Raw genomic sequence first — 22,084 nt, forward strand, 5'->3', positions numbered from 1 at the left:
AATACTCATTTTTAAAACACACCAAATCATGTCAAAATATGTCATATACTATTCAACCTAAGTGCCTCACCAATATGCTTACAAAGGCACCTCAATTTACAATTCAAAACAACCAAAATGAATATGCTCAAGCATACCAATTCATTAATATTATATGACATTTTCTCAATCACTTACTTAAGTACAACTAACCTTTAAATCAACTTCATGTTTCAAATTCAAATAGATCAAACCATATCAAACATCCTTCCACAACTAAGCATCAACCAAATACCATTACATTCTCTTATATACATATACATAGGTATACACTTATAAATATAATAAGCAAAACCATCAAGATACAAAATGAACTTTATAACCATAAGACTTCCTAGGTAAATGCCAAAACCAAAATAAGAGCATCACTAAAACTTGAGTTCAGGATTGTCGTTGGATGTTGAATTGACGTACGAATTGGATAGTATCTAACCTGCGCACGAAAAACAAAACCGTATGTTGAGTATAACTCAGTGATATTTCTATAATTTGAAAAAGAAGTATAATATTAAACATAAAGGGGCATAAATTTAGAATGAAAATAACAAACAAACCATTAAGCCAAATATGTTATTTCACATAATCATGTACTCAAAACCATCTCATTTCTCTTATATAAACCTAGTCTATCACATTTTGCAAGTTAATAATCATACAATTAATATAAGATAAATTTCATCTCAAAATTAAATTTCATGATTTCATGAAACATAACATATTAATGTTTCCAATTCAATTCATAATTCACATTTCATTTTCCATTTACATTTCTATTTCAAATTTCATTTGTCATTCTTTTTTCCATATCAAAATCATATAACCTGTTTCATTCTTTATATCCATATTAATACAACTCAGACTTGGATGGATACACGGATCTAACCAATACACCAGTTTGGCACCCAGTGCCTCATCTGATAAATCTAAAGCAAATAGTTGTGCCCAACGCTGTCAAATAGATAGACACCCAGTGTCTTATCAGTTAAACCAAAGCAAATTGGCAGCCAGTGCCTCATCTACTTGTAGTCGAAGAAATCCCTAAACTCTTCCTATCCTATGGCATGTCAACTATATCGGACTCTACTTGAAGAGTTTATAGGGTTTCCATTACTTCTTTCATTCTCAATCCATGTATTGATTCACCTCAATTACACCATTAAATCATTTATGCAATCATATAATAACATAAAAAATTTCATTATACATTCAATTCCACATTTACATGAATACACACATCTTTCACATATGCTCAAATTAATCTCCACAAACACCAATCATTTTTACCAATTCAAATACGTCTTAATTTCACAAATGGGCTCGCTTTATATTCTTATTATACAACACAATTGAAATGCAACAATTTATGAGTAATTCAAATTAAAGAAACACAAATCGTAAACTCCGAGCCATTCGTCGATGACTTTGCCGTTTCCTTTCTTTTTCAAAAAATTCGGGTCGACATTAGCTACAGATTTAAACAAATAGCACATTTCATCAATACACAAAAAATTTCACATTCAATTTTTAATTAAATTAACTTGTTCATTTTATTCAATTTAGTCCCTAAAATCGAGACTAAAATAAATTTTATATTTAACCTCAAATTTTTTTACCAATTTCACTCAAAGCCAAATTTAACCCCCTATTTCTCCTTTTTAAGCCAAAATTTTCTAATTTTATTAATTTGATCCCTTTTGCACAAAATGAATAATTGAATTTACAATTTAGTCTATTTTATTATAATTTAAACACTAATTCAACTTTTGGCACTTACGCGATTTAGTCCCTGTACTTAATTTAAACACTAATTCAATGAAATTACCTAACCAAAATTCAATTCACTTCTATTGTAACTTTGCAGTTATTTAATAAAAATATTTACAAGTCCAGTTTATGGTAACGGGGTTTTGCAACCACATTTACTAGCACCACTGACTTTTGGGTCATTATACATAGAGTCGATAGATCGTCGTCAAGGTGTCACTCTAGCTAGCCAGTCAATACCATTCTTCTTCAAATCTAACCTTGATGCTTGAACACCACAATGTCCCTTTCACAAAGCTTGACGCCCTCGAGTCAACCAGATCTACTAGATTTGAATCTCGAGTGTTACATCCTTCTTACATATGTATCTGAAAATTCATCAGTTTCTTTTTATTCATTGATGTAAATGTCTCTCTATGAGAGTAATAAAATCTCTTATGAAATAGATTGTATGGTTAGACTTACATTTCGCCTATGTACAATTGACTATCTGTGGCTACTATAGAGTGTCTTGTAAAAATACAATGTATGTTTATTATTTCAACTCAATAAAACTTTAGAATTTCTTACTTTATCTCCGAGTCTACGAGGTACACTTTGGTATACTACTTAATGAGCTTGTGCCTAGACTTTGGCACGCTACTTGTTTTCTCCTGTATGCATAATAGCTTAGTATACTGCTTCATTGGTGTAGCCTGAGCATCATCTCTCGGCGCATTTTCCTTTACAGACTTGAAAACAAAAACAACTTTTGTAAGTTTGTAAGAACTTAGTGAGCTAAACCTTAGAATACAATTTTCATTCATTCTATGTTGTACATGGTATATTGAAAATCCTTGGGGGTATTTCTTGACCTTTCTTTCTTTAATCTCTACTCATTCCATTACTTATAATCAATTCCAATCATCCAATTATATATCTAAGAACAATTCTCAGCCTTTAAACTACTCAAAACTATGCAAATTCATGGATCTGAAATTTTGACATACAATGGCAATTTTCACAAAAACTCAACAAAACGTTGGATTTCTTTAACGAAACTTTAAGAAATATTAGAAACCTTCTAATAACACCAAACCCAATTGAAAAAAAAAACTTTGAAATCACTTTTTTACTCAAAATCCCAAAATCCACCATTAACGACCCAATTTTCGGCTTTTATTCAAAACATGCGATTTAATGGCTAAAAACTCAGTTTCAAAAGCTTTATAACATTAAAAACTAATAAAAATGATTTTTTACCTTCGATGGAAGAAAAATAGATGTTTAGTTAGAAATCTGGAAAACCCACAACTTGAAAGATGACAAATTCAATGATGTTTTTCTTGAAATTCTACAGAGATTTATGGATTCGGTGATGAAAGAAACCAAAGGAAAGAAGTTTTAGAGTCAAAATTGAAGGAATATGATTTGGGAAAACAAAGGGTGGCAACAACAAATAGATGGAGAATAAAGTAACATGGGATTTATAAAGATGGAGAGGGAAAATAGGGTATTTTTAAAACTTTTATAAAATTACTTTTTAACTTCTCCTAAGTTAACCCCTTTACAAAACAAACAGTATTTTAAAATTAATGATATTTTCAACCTTATTTTATAAAATTGACTTGATTTTCAAAAATCTATAGTCAAAAATAATTTCGGGATACCACACTTTAAAATTTTCGAACCCATTCAAAGCCAAAATTCCTAATTTACCCTAAAAAATTCTAGGCCCAATTTTGGGGTGTGACACCAAGATCAATTTAAGGTGAGATACTATCAATTGAAGGTAAAAGAGTCTGATTTACCTAATATTACATTCAAGACGCGGTACGCTCACTACAAGTTCCTAGTGATGCCCTTTGGTCTTATGAATACCCCGACTGGTTTTATGGACTTAATGAACTAGGTATTACATCCTTACCATGATCAATTTGTTGTTGTCTTCATTGAAAACATTTTAATCTACTCTAATTTTGAACCTGAGCATGATGATCATTTGAGGGTTGTTTTGCAGATCCTTCATGAGAAGAACCTTTATACTAAACTGAGTAAGTGTGAATGTAGGCTCCGAGAAGTGATGGTTTTAGGTCATGTGGTATCAACTAAGGGTATCCAAGTTGATCCAAAGAAGATTGCGATTATTCTGGATTGGAAGCAACCTAAGAATGTTAGTGAGATCTAGAGTTTCATTTATTTAGATAGTTATTATAGGAGGTTTATGGAAGGATTTTCCTTGATTGCAGCTCCTATGACTAAGCTATGATTCAGCCTGAGTCTGGGAAGGATTATGTGGTTTATAATGATGTAAGATGGTAAGGTCGTGGCTTATGTATCGAGGCAACTTAAATCACACAAGTACAATTACCCGACTCATGACCTTGAGCTGGAAACTGTGGTTTTTGCCCTTAAGATTTGGAAACACTATATGTATAGTGAAAAGTGTATCATTTACATGGATTACAAGAGCATTAAATACCTTCTCTCCCAAAAGGTGTTAAACTTAAGGCAACGAAGATGGATAAAGTTGCTTAAGGACTATGATTGTACCATTGAGTACCATCTGAGGAAAGCTAATGTTGTGGTAAATGCATTGAGTAGGAGGTCAATGACCGATATGAGGGCGATGTTCGCTAAGTTGAGCTTGTCTGAAGACAGAGGTTTGCTTGTGGAGTTGCAAATAAAACCTATTTTAGTGGATGAGACTAAGATGAAGCAACCTTTAGATACATCTCTTGTGCCTCAGATTAAACAAGTTAAGGAGGGTAAGACTACAGAGTTTAGGTTTAATTTTGATGGAGTCTTGTGTTATCATGGGAGATATTGTGTGCCTGATGATAAAGATTTGAGACAGTCTATCCCTCAAAAAGTGCATAGTAGCCCTTACGCTGTGCATCCTAGAGGGAATAAGATATACCAAGATCTGAGAGAACTGTATTAGTGGTCGAGTCTTAAAGGTGAGGTAACCGAGTTTGTAGCTAAGTGTCTAACGTGCCAACAAGTAAAAGCTGAGCATCAATTCCCTTCTGGCTTTTTATAGCCTATTTAGATTACTCAATGGAAATGGGAGCGTGTGACTATGGATTTTGTTAGTGGGGTTGCCTTTGACACCTACTAAAAAGGATTCAGTCTTGGTAATTGTGGATAGATTGACTAAATCAGCTCATTTCCTACTTGTCCATACAGATTATTCACTGTAGAAGTTAGCAAAGTTGTAAATTTCAGAGATAGTGAGACTGCGTAGAGTACTAGTATTTTTCATTTTAGATCGGGATCCTCGTTTTACATCTTGTTTTTGAAAGAAGTTGTCTGAGGCTCTAAGTACTCGATTGAACTTTAGCACGGCTTTTCATCCACAACTTGATGGGTAGCCTGAACGAGTAATCCAAATTCTTCAGGACATGCTAAAGGGTTGTGTAATTGATTTTCGAGGTAGTTGGGAGAAGCATTTGCCACTAGAAGATTTTGCTTATAGTAATAACTTTCAGTTGAACATTCAGATGACACCCTATGAGGTACTATATGATTGTAAGTGTCAGACACCTCTATGTTGGACAGAGTTACGTGAAAGAAAAGTGTTGGGTCAGGATTTATTTAGGAGACTGATGATATTGTTAAGTTAATTTAGGATCAATTAAGAGCAACATCGAATCGACAGGAATCCTGCACTAATTTGGGGAGGAAAGATATAGAGTTTAGTGTTGGGGATCAAGTGTTTCTTAAGGTATCGCCATGGAAGAAAGTTCTGAGATTTGGTCGAAAAGGAAAGTTGAGCCCAAGGTTTATTGGGTCTTCCAAGATCATTAAGTGAATTGGACCAGTAGCTTATAAGTTGGAGTTACCTCCAGAACTGGATCGTATCCACGACGTGTTCCATGTTTCCATGCTGAGGCGATATCGATCCGACCTATCTCATGTGGTTTCGATTGAGGACATTGAGGTGAGACCATATTTGTCGTTGAAGGAGGAGCCAACCCAATTATTTGATCGTGAGGTTAGAGTATGAAGGAAAAAGTGAATTCCACTGGTTATAGTCGTATGGCAAAATCATGGATCTAAGGAAGCTACTCAGGAGCCTGAGGACTCGATTCATCAAAAATATCCCCACCTATTCTGATCAGGTAAATTTCGAGGATAAAATTTATTTTAAAGAGGGTAGAGGTTTTATGCCCCATTACTTTTATTTAAATTTTTCTAGTTCATGACCAGGTGTTAAGCATTGATGTAACCTCCCAAAGTCGACCCAATTCTTATGGTTGAATTCGAAAAGCTACATTGGCCACCGAAACGACCCAGAAAAACTTTCATAAGTTCAAATGTATTTTTTAATCCACTTGCGTAATTCGTTCAAGACTAATAAAATCAAATGTTCAACTTTATTTTCAAAACCATTTGTCAACGAAAATGGCCTTCGAACATATTTTAGAATCATTTGGCTTATCAATTCAAAACAAGTGAAATAAAATATTTATCTTAATTCAGTAAAACTCTTGTAAATTTTAGGAATTGAAATAAATAATATTTCATTTGGAAAAATTCAATCATTTATTCAAAAATATTTTGGATTTTCAATCACACTTCTAAATCATTTCTCTTTTTATTCAAAACTAGAGATGATAGGGGGTTGCGTGCGGACCAAGATCGAGTTGTCAAGTCACGGGAAACTTCTACGAAACTCTAGACGATCAGATCTGAAACGAAACAAAGGAATCAAACTTATCAGTACCAGATCTGAAACGAAAACCATAAAACCATAGACAATCAGCTAATAATTAGAACACGAATTAATATGGTTCCTTGGAGGCCAAGAAACGAGATCTAAATAGAAAGAATGACTCTCCAAACCGAATCTGATATGAAGAAGATGAAACAACAAATTAAACTCAATTGATTAAGAAACCAAATCAGAATAGGTAATAGAGTTCTTGGGCAGCAAGAAATCTAAAAATTATGATTAATGAACGATTTTTGCTGTCAATGTTGCGCAAAGATAGATCTTAAACTTTGGAAATTGGTTGAAACGAATAAGAACAATGAAATCTGAAATGAAACAGCAAGATCAATGTAAAATCGTTCAGATCTGAGATTAAAATAACCAACACAATAAAGAGGGGTCTGGACGGCAAGAAAGGGGGCTTTGTGTCCCAGAACGTTTCTTGATGTTCAAGGATGGTGCCGAACGAATTCTTGAATGTTGAACAGGGCTGGAACGCAACAAGAGAATTTAAACAAGTTAGATAAAAAAACGACACAAGCAGAAATTTAAAAGAGATTGAACAACAAGAAAATAAAGATAAAGTCCTAAGAAGCCTTGAAATCCCGAAAGATTTCACAACTCCATTCAAACGGCTCTAATCTCCCCTCTAATGAAGATCAATGGCAAGAAGAAGGCTGAAGATGGCTCCCACAAGAAAAAAGATTGTTAAAACTACTTCTAAAGAAAACTCAAGAGAAAATTCTTGAAGAACTCAAAGAGAATTTTCACTCAAAACAAATCTGAAATTTTCAATGTAATTCTAATGTGTTCAATAAGGTGGCCGGCCATGCCTATTAATAGGCCTTCTATCTATTTCCTAATCTCATTAGGAAAACTTAAAAAAGACCTAATTAATAAATTAAGAGGGAAATTCGGCCAAGGCATTTTAATGGGCTGCTTGGGCTGAATTTTTACATATAATAATCCTAAAGTCTAAAAATTAAACTTAGATATTTAAACAATCAAAATTTTTACAAATTGGGCCACTTTAACAATTTGGCCTGATTTTCAACTAAGTATGGTTTGACTTCTTGGTTGGGCTTGGAATCATCTTATTGGGCATTGCCTTCAAGAACTTGGGCTTGTAGTCCATCTCCTACCGAAATTGGTTCGTTGATGCTCGTAACGGAGATCCAATGCGCTTTGGCTGCAAGATTTGGTTTCTTGGACCAAGATTTCCAAGATTTGAAATCTTGATTTTCTTGATTCTTGAAATCGCTCCAAACAGCAAAATTGGGCCAAGATTCGGTTTCTTGATTTTCTTGAAAACAAGAAAGTGAATCTTGATTTTCTCTTTCTTTCATGTATGCATCTAAGGCCTTGCTAAAAAATTCCTGAATGGTCCCATTTATTTTGGAATGCATTTGTCTGACATTTGACCTCGTTATTGCGCCTTGTGGTAATTTGAGCCCATCACGTTCCTGAACTTGGGTTGGGCCTTTATGACTCGTATCAAGAGAACTTGGTTATTCGTCATTATTTCACAAAAAAAACATTTTATCTTTAAAAATCAAATGTCTTTAGAAATGTCATTTGTAAACATTAATAATTTTGAAAACTAAGTCTAATTTTATTAAAAACTCATTTTTCAGAAAAACATCAAAAAAAATGTGATACTGGCAAATTCTTTTTAATAACTAGGTTTCATGCGAAATCTTATCAAATACAAATTTATGCAATTTTTAAAACTTAATGTCATGCAATCAAGTCATGCAAATCAGAATAAAATCCCCAAAGTAATTTCCCATGCCATAGCCCATAAAAAAATTTATTACAGTCCCAAAAATAAATATTAAAATTAATTTAAAATACTTAATTATGAAAACATTTGAGAAACTCATTCGATCGTTGTATCTAAGTCCTAAACTCGAGGTTATCTGAAAAGATAGAAAACTAAAAGGGTGAGCTACAAAGCTCAGTGTGAGTCTTAACTCAAGTATCAAAACAGGAATTATAGTATACAAATCAAAATATTACAGAGAATTTATACAGTTTAGTTCTACCGAGTCTCAACTTAGTTAACAATTAGTAATTAAAATATACATTTTGGAATATATCAGAAATTATATAAGTAGTCAATTTCACATATATCAATTATGCATGATTATGTAAATGCATAAATTTTCAATAATCAGTGCAAGGTTTTTAAAAAAAATGTTTCTACCCATTTTCGCTACACACCATAAAAGAGTGCCCTAGAACCCGTCCATCCAATAACACCACAATGTGGACAAGCCACCAAATATTGTAGACAAGCTGCCAGATACAAATATATGTGGACAAGCCACCAAAAATTGCAGATAAACTGCCAGAAATCATGGCTAAACCACCAGAATATGCAGATAATTAAACTGCCAGAATCTTCCTCCTTTTAATATCGTACCAACCCCATGTAAAGTGACATGGCATGCAGAAACAGAATCATAATAGTGAGCATGCTTAACATGCGATCAAATATGGTAATATCATAATTTCATCTCATATCACGAGATCAATTTAACATAACTATGCCATAATGTCACAAAACATGAGTGTCAAAACATATCATATAATTTCATCCATCAATATAACACACAACGTATTAAAGGCATTACGAATTTTATTTATTAGAGTTTACTTACTTGGGAATTATCCTTTTAAAGGATTTATCAACCACCATGAATACTTAGTGTATTTGAATATAGCCACATTTGAGTACTTATTAAAAATTAGCCACAACTAAATAATATTTACAAATAATCATACAAGATTTATTTAATGAAGCTCACATTCAATAGGTCACTTTACGATATATGTCCTTTACATTGTACCGATTTTCACCATTTTGTGGGTGGTTTAAACCATATCACCATAACATTGCAATTTTACTTATGGTCAAATTTAAAGGTATATGTTTACATAAATATAAATATCATATACATTCATCAATGCAAAGGTTAGGACTCACACTTGAGCTATGTAGATTCAATACAAAACTTCTTTTAACACCCACTTTCAAATCTACTAGATTATCTCGGATCTAGTCTCACAATAAGGATCCATTGTTAGAACATCAATAATATTTTATTGATATAATTAACTTGATTTTTGAATCCATACTTACATTAAAATACTTATGTCAGAGATATAACTCACTTACAAAATTTCTAGCGATCCAAAGTAGTCGTATTTGGTCCTTCATCAATAAAACGTTGTAGATGGAATTAGATTCGAAAAAAGATGTCAATAATATATATGTATATATATTTGATCAATGAAGGAAAAATAATGGAAGAAATGTGAAAAAAATAAACTAATAACACCTTATTTACACTTGTTTTATTCGGAAATGAGTTGAATCAATTTGATCTAATGAAATCGAGAAAAACAGATGATAGGATGAGATTTTTAGTTTGGAAACAATAAAATTCCAGCAAGGTTTTCCAAAAAAATAGTATACTTACGTGGAGAATAAATCACTCGGCTGAGAAATAGAGAGAAAAAGAGAAGGAAAAATGATCATTGTGGTGGTACGATGCTGGTGAGATGCTGGTGCAATGATAGTAAGGTGGTGGTGTAGTTAATTAATGGTGGTGGAAAGAATAGAAATTAGTGGTGCAAAGGAGGAGATTTAGAGGCTAAAAACAAAATAAAAAGTGAGAAAGGGATGAGCAAGGAGTAGGAACGACCAAAGGGGGAGGAGGAAAAAGCAAAATGAAATAAAAATGAATGGTGGCTGCCTTAGGTGGGATGGACGATTCAAGCTTGGTAAATGGGAGAAAATAAAAGATTTAGGGGACAATGGCATGCAAAGTGGATCATGGGGAACATGTGGAGTTAAAATGGGATTTATGGGGGAAAGTTGACAAGTTAAAAGAGGAAAGAATCTTCCCTTGCATGGTAACTAGGAGAGGACGACAATGGAAACTTTGACCAAGGTTTTAAGAGAAAAAAATTATATAAAAATAATGAGGATGAGGGGAATTAAACTTAAGACCTTGAGGAATTTATTTATGCTCTTAAACACTAGGCTAGCTCATTTGCTTATTAACACTCCTACAACATTTATTTAAAAACATGGTGTGACATTTACTAAGGTTTGAAGTAAAATTGCACCAAATAGAAAAATAATGTGAGAGAAAGGATTTGAACTCAGGTGTTCAAAGGCAGCACCACCACTACTACATCACTAAACTTGATACTTATATATTATCAAATATGCCAAGTTCATCTTAAAAAAAATACGAGCATGATCATTCTCGGTTCACTAACCCAATTTCTACTAGCCCAATTTTTGGGGTGTGACAATTGGCCTAGTGGTTAAGAACAAGCTAAGCTCCCAAGTGACCCAAGTTTAATTCCCCACTCCATAATTTTTTTAAAAAAAATTAGGATTTTAACTTTTGGTCAACATCCCTTATTCGTCCCTCTCTTGTTACCATAAGAAAGAGATTCTTTCCTCCCTTGTTTTACTCTACATCTCTTCTTTAGTCCCCAAATCACTCATCATGTTTCATTCCCTTTCCTTTTCTTTTCCACTTTCTATGCCCCTTGTCTCCCTTTATTTCCAAAATTTAAAATGCTGACTAGGGTATTCGTCCAACTCGTTGTTAGCCATACTCACTTTTTATTTTTCATTTTGGCATAAACACCCTCTTTACTCCTCCCTTCAACCACCTTATGCTACCCATTTTGGTTTTGCTCCACCACATTTCAAACTCTTTCTCCTTTAGTTGTTGTGACCATCATCCTTTCCACCACTATATGCCCATTCTCTACCCTTGAGCCACCTTTTTCGCTGCCCCTTAGGCTACCACCATCATCCGCCACCGTGAACACCACTGTCTATTGCCATGACCATTACTGCCCATTGTCGACAAAGTATCATACATCAATAATTTTTCTCTTTTTCTTTTCCATTCTCGTATCAATTTTGTTTGATTAAAGCATCACTGTACTATTCTTTCTAACCATATGATATTTTAGATAACGTTGTTATCACTCCCTAACTTCAATAATCCTTACCACCATGTCTGAATCCTTATTTTCAAGATTGTAAGTATTCAAAGACTTAGTGATCATTAATTTTCTTCCCTAACTTTTAAGAGGACTAAATACCATCATTTAACTTTTTATTTTTGGGTTGAAGGATCGTTGTCGAAGCATTCAACTTTTGGGTGTTAGAGGGTGGAAATTATATCTCTTTGTAAAAGCATAAGTATTATTAAAACAATTAGTTTTCTTTTCGAATCTCATATGATTGGGCTTAATACCATGACAATTAAATTTTAAAAATATTTTAATATTCAGGTTTGGATCTTTCTGATACCACGATTGAGATCAAAATTTTGGACAATCGAATAGAGGTGTGTGTCTTACTTTATGAACTTAAGTATAAAAGTGAAGTTTGATTATAAGTTTTATTAACCATAAATATTAGTTTAAAACTGTGTTGGTCAATTATGCATATATAAAATTTCAAATTGGTCTAAGGTATGTACCTTACTTACAAACACTCTGTTGAAGTGTCTATTGATGGCTGAAATTATTTTTATGTTCTAACATTCGTGCTATGTGATTAAATAGAACGTTTGTAATAAGAAAAAATGATATCATGATAAATCATGGACATTGTATTTTGTTTTGATAAGCATGAAAATAAAATTCATGCCTACTATTTCTATTAATAAAATAAGCATGCTCATTGAGATATTTTTGTTTCTGTAGGTCATATCACATTGCATGGGGTTGGGAGAATATTAGAAGGAGGAAGTTTTTGGTAGTATAATGATTTGCAAATTCTGGTGGTATATCCACATATTCTAGTAGTTTTTCTACGATTCTGGTGGCTTGTCCTCATTTTTTTTTGTTCTGGCAGATTGTCTGCAATATTTGGTGGCTTGTCCACAATTTTGGTGTGTTATTAAATGGATGAGTTTTGGGTAACTTTTTTATGGTGTGTAGCACAATTGGGCAGGAACTTTTTCTAAAAATTTTACAATGATTTCTGAAAAACTTTGCATCAACATCATCATGCATATTGATATCTATTAAATTGGACTGCTTAAATATTTTAAGCTATATTCCGAAATGTATGCTTTAATTACTATTGTTACTTAAGTTAAGACTCACACTAAGCTTATTGGAATGATGGAAATGTGCAAGTGTACACAATCACAACAAGTAATAAAGTGACAAGTAAATGTCGAGTTATTGTACGCACAGGGACTATGTAAGAGAATATTTATGAAATACAATTAAAAACACTTTAGTGAAGGAAAATCGTTTATTTTGAAAAAGGGTTTAATAAAACTAGATTTTAACTAAGTAAATTAACTAAGAAAATTAAAAGATAAAAATTACAATGCATAAGTTCGAAAAATAAGTTTAATCAATATGACATAATTACATTAGATCAATTACATTTCTTAACTTAATATTACTAAAAATGTTCATGTTGTTACAAATAAATTCACGGCAACTTGGTAATTTGTTAACTATAGCACATGCAGACTTACAAAATTAATTAATCTCTTGAACATATTATTATGTCAATTCAAACAATTAATCAATTTTAATAAGAAAGTAAAAGATTAAGTGAAGTAACAATATATTCCAACATTGAAACAGTTTAAGCACAAGTAATCTTGCAAGTTATGTAAGACTAATGTACCGATTAATACCACCGCTAATTTAACTTTTAGCTACCTTAGAAGATTAAACATGCACTGATTAATTATTATGTCAATTAATTACAATTTCAATACGATTAATAATTAATTCATTAGTTACCCTACAATTGTAATGCTAGTCTAAAATAATCATGGTTTTACTTAATCAAACAATTTACCAAGACCTATAATAACACAAATATGATTTTAATAATTTAAGAAGACGAAATGAAATCAACCTAACATGAATTAAATTTAAGCCATGTTAATTAAATTTACAATAACAACATAACAAACATTCATAGACATGTTCATAACAACAAAAAGAAAAGTTAAAGGATAGGAAACTTTACTCAAATCTGGTGTTTCTCCGAAGCCTGAATAGTTTGCTCCACTCCTCCTTCTCCACTGTTCTTTTTAACCAAGGCTTCTACAAGCACTTGAATGATTCTACCCAAGGCGGTTGAAGGGATCTTTTCTAAGAGGGAAATCGGCAAAGGAAATAGAAGGGAAAAACAGGAAACAAAGATAGGTTTTGGAAGAGAGAAAGTGAGTGAAAGAGAGATAGATGTGTGGAATGAAAGGTGTGTTGAATGAATAGGTGAAGGGGGTATTTATAGGTTGGAGTGGCTGCTAAAAATTACAAATAATTAGTAGCCATTAACTCCGCCCATGGCCGGCCACCACTCATGCATTTGTTGAAGATTTCAACTTGTTATATTTAGCTAGGGGCAAATCTACAAAAGCATAATAAGTGAAGGGGTGTGAATACGATTTCAAGGAGACGTCGAGGGCTAATTTGCAAGTCAATAAACCAGTTGATTTGGGCTAATTGGGTCAGCATTTTGGATGGGTTTGGGTAGCCCGCTTGCTCGATTGGATCAATCTTTCATATTAGCACAACTATAAGTATTGAACCCAAAATAATTTGGATTAAAATTAAAATTAATTATATTATGTATTAATATGCATAATTTGGACCATCTTAGGCTGAAAAATTATTTTGCTTCAATGCTTCAAAAATCGCTTCACAGTTTGAGCTTCTAGCAGTGTCCACCAAGCCAATTTTCACCCTTTGTGCAAACCTATCGAAAATAAATCAAAATTTATGAAAATTTATTTTAAAATTAATTAAAATTCAATATGTTAATAATTTGAGTGTAATTTAATTATTTTATAATTATATTATATTTTTCTACAAGAATTACTACAAAAATACATGAATTTAAGTTAAAAAGGGTATGAAAAAGTCTATATATTTTTGTGTTTCCACTTATATAGCTCACACTTTAGTTCTCTTACATTTCAAATAATTGTAAACTTGAAATTTTATCAAGTTTTTCTATATATTTTTACCACCTTTTGACTTAATAAATATGTTAATCTTGAGTCACTACAACAAAAGAAGCCTACCGCGACACTTTTTTTACCTAAGATGACGTAAAAAAGGTTAGCATAGGTTTTGCGATGCTTTTCCCGACGCTTCCAAAGATTGTATATAGTACAGTTGGCATAGGCTCCACGACACTTTTGAAAAAGTGTTGGCATAAGTCAACATAAGTTGACCTTTATTGAAAGGTTGGGAAAGACCTAGTCAAGGCCAACCTTTAAAAATGGTTGGGATAGACCTAGTCAATGCCAACTTTTGAAAAAGGTTAGGATAAACCCGTCTAAGGCAACCTTAAAAAGGTTGGGATAGACCAGTCTAAGATAACCTTTTAAAAAAGTAGGGATAGACCATGTCTAAGGCAACCTTTAAAAAAGATTGGAATAGAATCGTCTAAGGCAACCTTAAAAATTTTGGGGTAGACCTTGTCTAAGGCCACCTTTAAAAAAGGTTGGGATAGACCAGTCTAAGGCAACCTTTTAAAAAATTTGGGATAGACATTGTCTAAGGCAACCTTCAAAAAAGGTTGGGATAGCTAAAACAACCTTAAAAAGGTAGGGATAGACTTCTCTATGGTAACCTTAAAAAGGTTGGGATAGACCTTGTCTAAGGCAACTTTTAAAAAAAGGTTTGGATTGACCCGTCTAAGACAACCTTAAAAATGTTGGGATAGACTTGTTTAAAGCAACCTTAAAAGGTTGGGATAGACCTTTTCCAAGGCAACCTAAAAATTTTTGGGATAAACCCGTCTAAGGCAACCTTAAAAAGGTTAGGGTAAACTAGTCTAAGGCAAACTTAAAAAGGTTGGGATAGATTTTTGTCTCAAGTCCAATGTTTTTTTACGATGATTTTCCCTGATTTTTAAGAGCCTATTTTGGAAAAAAATATGATCAAATTTGTATGTACTGGGTTTAGAAAAGTTTGAAACAATATTAATTGAACAGTTAATTAACATAAAATGATCATATAAATACAAAATTACCGTTGAATAATGCAGTTAGTAATTTATATACAAAATCCTAATAGAAGCAGTCAACAAGTTGCGAACATATTGTCAACTTGTTTCACATGACATCAAAAACTTATACAAAATCCTAATAGAAGCAGTCAACACGTTGCAAACATGTTGTCAACTTGTTTCTCATGACATTAGAAAATTATGGGACAGTTGCATTCATCAACCACTATAACATATATATAATACATAATATACAACAAACATCATTCATCATCATCTGAACTGAAGGCTTTATCATCAAGTCCACTCTTTTAAAATTCAGTTGCAAAAATAACAATGTACATTTTCAATTTATACGAATTAGATGAGAAATAACATGAACAAATGGGAAGAATATTTTAGTATTAACCAAAGAACCATAAATTGAAGCTAAATAAATAATTTTCATCAGTACATCCACTAATTATTAGTTGAGCAAATAATGAAGACATCAAATAAGAACCTAGCATTCAGTTACAACAATCAATTTTTATTAAACCATTAACAAACTTATTGACAATCTAGTTATAAAATAGTCAACTTACTATACTTACTATGAAAAGCCTTGTACTTACTTGACATTCCCTTTGCCATACACTCGTTGAGGAGAGCCCTATACTTCTTCTCATGAGCATCCATCATATCCATGAACTTTGCCTCTCGAATTTCAGTTAATTTCATAAATCTTTCTTCTGCCTTAGCTATCAAACGAGCTTCTCGCTCTGCGGCCTTTGTACGAAATTGAGATTCTTCTTCCTCGAGTAGAGTCTTCTCTCGAACTACTTACTCGACTTTAATTTTTTGTATTTACTCGACATGTTTAGTGCTAATCTCTTCAATCAATGTACTGAGCCATAACTAAACAACCTGGATTTGGTCATCCCACGTCCATACCCCAACATTTTTCCATCGTTGTCAACGACGAACACTTATGTATACACCTTGTTTTCTAATACAATATTATCTTGAGGCACGAAAGAACTCTCAGGTGTTGGCATAGAGTCTTTAACCCTCTTGCATGCTTTATCCTACAGTTCTCTTTCATTAGAAAAATCTATTTTGAAAAAAAGTAAAACTGATGTCAAAATGAATTAAAATAAATAATACCCATTTGTTTCTTACATAAACTTGTTCTGCTGCCTCACTGCTTAATTTGTCTCTCCCATCTTTCTGCAAATGTTGAAATCTAAACTGCTCCAAATGCGAGGGTTCACGGCTTTCCTTATCAGCCTATTATACAACAAAACAGTAGTTGTTAACAATATTCACCAATGGACGCAAAATAATTAATATCAGTTACATATTGATTAATATGTAACACTTACAAATTATGCATTAAGGGTCGCATATCCTATGTTACCAGTAGTGTGTACATAACGTACCTTTGTTCGGGATTCTTTTACCTTTTCTGATTATTTCAATTGTTTAAATTAATGAGAAAAAAATATAAGAGTAATAGGAAAACTAAGTTTATTGTGGCTTATTCAATAAATCACGCATATATGCACCTGCTACTTTGATCATATTGTAAGTGGAAGCAGAAAAAAAATGGAACATTTAGTCTAATGAAAGTGCATACTGCAGCTTGTGGTGTTCCCCATCGCTCCACCAACCACTTCCATTGATTATCCACACCAGGAGGATTGTTTTCATATATTTCTTCAACCGATCAACCTTCTTGGACCATCTCTTTGTAGTATCTAGTCTTCAAAGTTGATTTAAACTCCTTCCAGAGTTTTCCAACATGTGAGAGGATGTCAGAGTCCTCCACCTTACCTTGCAGATCAAAATTTTCCCGCACATATAAAAAATTAATCTAACAAGTACTCATTACATACAATTCCAAATAATGCAAAATTATTGCAATACATTAAATTAGAATATCATAATCTTCCAACACATGTACTACATACATGAACGATTCTCAATATGTTTTCCAACACATATTTGGAAAGATGTTTCCAATGTTTTGTATTCAAAGGATAGATAGAACTACTCCTTCCAATTGTACCGAGAAATTCAGCCAATTTGGACGCTTCCTTCCCAATAGGCTAGCCATATTGGTTGGCATCTACTACTATATGAGTTTCAGGTTGAAGATTAAATATATTTTTCATGTTTGTAGGCCCTCGTTTTCTCTTAGTACCCTTAGTAGCCTCTGTCAAAAGTAGCAACTATAGTTTAGATATATATCTCATGTTTGTAGGCCCTCGCATGATAATGGAAGGCAGAATATTGTTAGAGATGATGGATGTGTTCAACCAATATTAATATGTATATATATTGATTGTTAAATAGCTATGCCTGTTAATGCAGGAAATCGACCTCCTAGTAATGTGAAAATGGTCTTCATATAGTAAACTAATCCTAAGAGGGAAAAAGGGTGTTAATTATTTAAATGTTGACATATCATGTGTCGGTTTAAACATTAAATTTTTCATCTATTTTGGTATGATTTGAAAGAAAAACACAAATTTAATAGTTCAAAATATGAAAAATTAAAAGATAACTAAATTGACTTTTTTATAATGTTGGAGGGCCAAGTATTAATTATCAACTACTTCAAATAATTAATACAGGTATATGATTGAGAATGTTTGGCCACTTCATAACTCATAAGACATAAACAATAAATCAACATGAGAGTCTCTCAAGACTTTGATTTATGTCCGCATGGATTAGATTTTACCATCAAGAATATCAAACTAACCCCTAACCTACAAAATTCCCATCCCATTTGTAACAGCCCATTTTTAGTGAAATCAAAATAGTGGTTTTGGTACCACAAATCTGATGAGTAAAAATTTATTTTATTATTATTTGAATGTCTACGAAATATTAGTAAAGTCGTATAAAATTTTCGTTAAGAAATTTTAACATTTGCATACTTAATTTCGTTAAAAGGACTAAATCGTAAAAGGTGTAAAAGTGGAGTCCTAGTAGTTAAAGGAATTTAATTGCTATGAAACTTAAATCTGAATGGGTTTAAATGGTAATTAGACCATTTTTATTGTTAGTGGACTTTTATGGACATTAAATAGGTGATTTTAAGGTTAATAATAAAGGTTAAATAAGTAGTTTAGTACATAAGTGTAGTAAAGTAAAGAAAAAAACAAAAAAATTTATCATCATTTTGGTTCATCTCCACTGAAATTAGGTTAAGAAGACTCCATTGAAGCAGCTTGAACATTCGGGTAGATACTCCTATTGCATGTAAGTGATGTTTTGTCCTGTTTTTAATGATTTTTATGTTTTTTAAGTCATTGTAGCTTAATTTATCTAGCCCAAGGACTAATTTTTAAAAATATTAAAGGTTTAGGGTTTTCCCATGAACATGTTTGGATGATTCTTGAAGTTTAATGAAAGACTATGAGTCCTTGTTGTTAAATAAACAACTTTTGTAAAGTGATTTTGATGAAATTATCATTTAGGGACTTATTTGTAAAAGTAGTAAAATACCATGATAAATTTGTGAAATGATAGTTTGTATGGGTTTATATGAGCCCCTAGGTAAATCGGCTAGCATGATATGTGGATGAAATTGCATAAATTTCCATTTACGAGATTAAGGACTAAATTGTATATAAGTTTAAATATTAGGGGCAAAAATGTAAATTTGTAAAAGAATGAATTTTGAACTAAACTGAATATTATGTGTATTAAATAGATTGAATTTTCTTATTTAGATCAAGATAAACCTCATACGGATGTAGATTGAGGAAAAGCTAAAATTTGGGATTATTAGTCCTATTTCGACCTTTTTGTAATCGAGGTAAGTTCGTATGTTTAAATAAAATTTTAATGTTATTTGATATATGCATGCTATTATGTTATTTATCATGTCATGAAACGATGAAAATCCAACAACGTACGATGATTATTGAGCCCTGTTTGAACCTTAGGAATATATAGGATACAAATGACATGCCATTAGGGTTACCATCTTTCGAGTTCTAGTCCTAAATGTCCTATCGATGGCTGAGTTCTGGCATTTGTTGTGAATACTTGTCAAATTTTGTGAGCGGCATCATGTAGCTACATTCCCACCGTCAGCTTGTGTGAGCAGTCTCATTTATGGCTCAAGCGAGCAACGATATAAAGGAAAAGGAAAATGAATGGTTTCAACCATATGTTTAGCACACTTTGTGTGAGCTTCTTGTGTATCCGATATTATTCTAAGTGGTTCAACGAGCATGAAAAGGGAAGGAATGATAAGTGTTCCTATGACTACGTTATGAACTTATGGAAAGGTGTGAATTTATAATGATCAAAGTATGTATAATTATACCTGTGGAAAGTATGAATTCAATTGTAAAATGTTCATGAAATCTATCTTACCATGTGATGACTTTGTTAAGTTATATATTAAAGCACTAACATATGTTATTGATGATGCTTAGGCTTGTGCCAAGCTTATGTTGGATTGATTCATATTTAATTTATAAGGTTTTTCTTTGAAATGGCAAGCTATGTTCATGATTTACAAACTTACTAAGCACTATATGCTTACATAGTTTTCTTTCCTATGTTTTATAGATTATCGGAAGCTCGATCGATTTGGAAGCTCGTCGGAGACCTATCACACTATCCATCAATTATACCGGTAGATTTTGATGTTTTGGTCAAGGTTATAATGGCATGAATAGGTGGACTTGTGTTTAATGATCTAGTTTTTTTTAGCATGTATAAGTGTTATTATGGTTGATGTACATATAGTATTTTGATGCCTTGATAGTTGGTGTTTTTATGGTCAAGATGATGCATGTTTTGAATAACCTATATGTGATGGTGTATTTTCAATGTGGTCAATTAAGGTATGTTTTGAGTTGAAATAAGTTAGATTTGTAAGGTTGATGAATAGCCAAGTATGCATATGTTTAGATAGGTATGATGGATTGTATTTGAGGTGCCTTATTGGCATATTGGTTGTATGGATTATTGGTATAGGATTTTGTCATTTTATGTATGTTTTGGGCATGCTTTAAGGTCTTTGTTACATGTGCAAATGGCATGTATGTACATGTTTGAATGGGTGAAAGAAATGACTTAATTTTGACCAATTTCTTGTCCAGACAACCTAAGACACGGGAGTAATCTGTACGTACATGAATAAAATGTGCTGACTTCGTTAGACGATCAACGACAACCCAAATGGCATCTTTCTATCTCAGAGATAGGGGCAAGCCCGATATGAAGTCCATAGTAACTCGCTCCCATTTTCATTCCGGTATCATCACTGGCTGCAATAAACCAGAAGACAGTAATACCCTAAAAATTACTACAGTAAGAAAGTAAGGTAGTATCCTCGATATAGTAAAAATAAGTAAATAGAGTGACAAAAAGGGGAAATTTTGAGTTATGTCAACATTGGGAAGTATATTATGGTATATTATATATTAATTCAAGAAAGGACTAAATTGTAAAAGTGAGAAAAGTTTTGTTGTCCAAGAGTAAATACCCAAAATTTGAGAGGTTAAAGTGTAAATATGAAAAATTTGAAGGACCAATAGTGCAAATATTTTAAGGGTAGAATAATCTAGAAACTAAGGAAAATGTATGAATTAGGACCAAATTGAAAAGGTGAAGAATTTTAAGGGACTAAATCGTAATTTTACCAAATTAAGTGATGACTCAATGATGGAATTTTAAAGATTATAAAGGTCAAAATGGTCAATTAGAATAGAGAAATCTAGAAGATAATAATGATGTTGAAGATATTTTATATTAATTAAATAAATATATATTAGTTTATTAATATTTTAATTTGATTTTTAAATGATATTTTATTATTTTATTAGAATTTAATTTAGTATATATAAGAAAAGGAAGATGAAGAATCATCCATTCCGCCATTTTTCTATGCATTTCACGTTAGAAAAGAAGAGAAGAAAGAAAGTTTTGCTTTCTTTACAATTTGGTCCTCCCACCCAAAATTCATCATTTTCACTTAGAAATCAAAGAAATTTCCATAGCCACCAAGAGAGAAAATTGATAAGAAGACTATGGGGAGCTAGACTATCAAGTTAGATTCAAGAAGTAGAAGCTGAAGGAGAGAGAAAATCAAGTTAAAGATTGAAATCAATAGCATAAGGTAAGAGTATCAAGATTTCAATATATTTTTAAGTTTGATATTATTGAAAAAGCATGGAAATGATGTTATAGTAGAGTTTTCTTAAATAAAGTCTTATGTTCTTGATATATTAGTGAAGGAAAATAAGAGAAAGTGAAAGGAAATATTATAGAAAAAGGAAATAAGGGTGTTACAAATTTAGTAATCAAGCAGTAGGTTAACTTTGAAAAATCACCAAAAAATATGAATAAAATGAGTCTAGTTTCTCATAGAAGAAACGGTGTACGTAATGGAATTATAAATCATGAGATATAATAAATTTTGTGAGACAAGATCAGAATGAATTCGGGTTCCCCTATTCTGACTTGGAAAAATCATTAACAATTGTACAAAAATAATTATGGGTTATAATTTATATTTTTAAAATCCTTAATGAGTT

This window comes from Gossypium raimondii, chromosome 13, assembly GCF_025698545.1.
Source record: "Gossypium raimondii isolate GPD5lz chromosome 13, ASM2569854v1, whole genome shotgun sequence".
Classification (NCBI taxonomy): domain Eukaryota; kingdom Viridiplantae; phylum Streptophyta; class Magnoliopsida; order Malvales; family Malvaceae; genus Gossypium; species Gossypium raimondii.